The 1,638-nt window shown below is 47.4% G+C and overlaps 1 protein-coding gene across 1 annotated transcript in view; it reads right to left on the minus strand.

The window, feature by feature from the left end:
- The window catches only part of MCAT (malonyl CoA:ACP acyltransferase (mitochondrial)), a 23,541-nt gene that overhangs the window by 13,430 nt on the left and 8,473 nt on the right, over window positions 1-1,638 (minus strand). The window lies entirely within an intron of this gene.

Consider the following 1,638-nt stretch of genomic DNA (forward strand, 5'->3'; position numbering starts at 1 on the left):
GCTGGGAAGTAAAGTTCCGCGGTTTTGGGTTCCGCCCCGGGTCTGGGCCCTTCACGGCTGCACCCACGGAGCACGACGCCACAGTGAGCCCTTGACAGACGTTTGTGGAATAAAGAACGCAACGCAGTGTGACATTTACCCCTTCTGCTTGGCACGTAGAGAGTCCCCGAAGCTCCTCCACCCTCCTCCTGTCATAAGATTCTCCCAGCAACACTAAGCAAGATGACAGCTCTCTTTTGTTTCTTGCAAACCAGACACGGGGCCAGGCACGTTGCAAGAATGCCATAAATTTTTGTGCAATTGAATAAAGCCCTGGGTGTTTATCCGACATTAGCTTATTTAACTCCTCACAGCAATGCTGTGAGGGTGTTCAATAAAAATGATTGGAGCCCATTGTTTTAGACTAAGTTTTTGCACCAGTCTCCAAAACACCAGACTAAACATCAAAGTGGAGTCACCCCTGCCAAGTTTCAGGGCACTTGGGTCGTGGTCTGGCCTTCCCAGTGTTACTGAACCCCCAAAGGTCCGTTTGNGCTGGGAAGTAAAGTTCCGCGGTTTTGGGTTCCGCCCCGGGTCTGGGCCCTTCACGGCTGCGCCCACGGAGCACGACGCCACAGTGAGCCCTTGACAGATGTTTGTGGAATAAAGAACGCAACGCAGCGTGACATTTTCCCTTTCTGCCTGGCACGTAGAGAGTCCCCGAAGCTCCTCCACCCTCCTCCTGGCATAAGATTCTCCCAGCAACACTAAGCAAGATGACAGCTCTCTTTTGTTTCCTGCAAACCAGACACGGGGCCAGGCACGTTGCAAGAATGCCCTAAATTTTTGTGCAATTGAATAAAGCCCTGGGTGTTTATCAGACATTAGCTTATTTAACTCCTCACAGCAGTGCTGTGAGGGTGTTCAATAAAATTGATTGGAGCCCATTGTTTTAGACTAAGTTCTTGCACTAGTCTGCAAAACACCAGACTAAACATCAAAGTGGAGTCACCCCTGCCAAGTTCCAGGGCACTTGGGTCGTGGTCTGGCCTTCCCAGTGTTACTGAACCCCCAAAGGTCCGTTTGCTCCCTGCTCAGTAGCCAATAATTGAGAGACAAGTGTTGGTGTAAGGAAAGGCGGCGTTTAATCAGGAAGCTGGCAGCCTGGGGACGTGGTGGACTCATGTCTCAAAGACCATCTCCACTTTCCCAGACTTGCCAAAGGATTTTATAGGGATGGGGGGAGGGGGCGGGCTGATTCATGGTGATCTAAGCAGGGATGTGCAGACATAATCATAAAATTACAGACAAACATCAAAGAACTTCTTGGGTGGGAGCTGATTCATGGCAAACATCCTCCATGAAGTCAAGTCACGGATTCAGTTTCTGTTCACCTCAAACAATCTAGTTAGTAATTTAGTAAAGAGCGGCCATCTGGGTTAATAATTTCTTCTGTAATTATTCTGTGTATAATGTGAGCAAAAGTCATTATGTTCTAGCAATCATGTGAACAAGAATCATTGTATTCTTTTTTTTTTTTTTTTATTGTACTTCTCAGTATACATTGATTTTCATGCCCCTTTACCAAGTCCTGTAGAATCATCGTATTCTAATGTCCAGCTGCAAGCTAGGGGGTTCTGGTTACAAGAGTAAGAAAAA

This window comes from Galeopterus variegatus, unplaced genomic scaffold (genome assembly GCF_000696425.1).
Source record: "Galeopterus variegatus unplaced genomic scaffold, G_variegatus-3.0.2 Scaffold1710, whole genome shotgun sequence".
Classification (NCBI taxonomy): domain Eukaryota; kingdom Metazoa; phylum Chordata; class Mammalia; order Dermoptera; family Cynocephalidae; genus Galeopterus; species Galeopterus variegatus.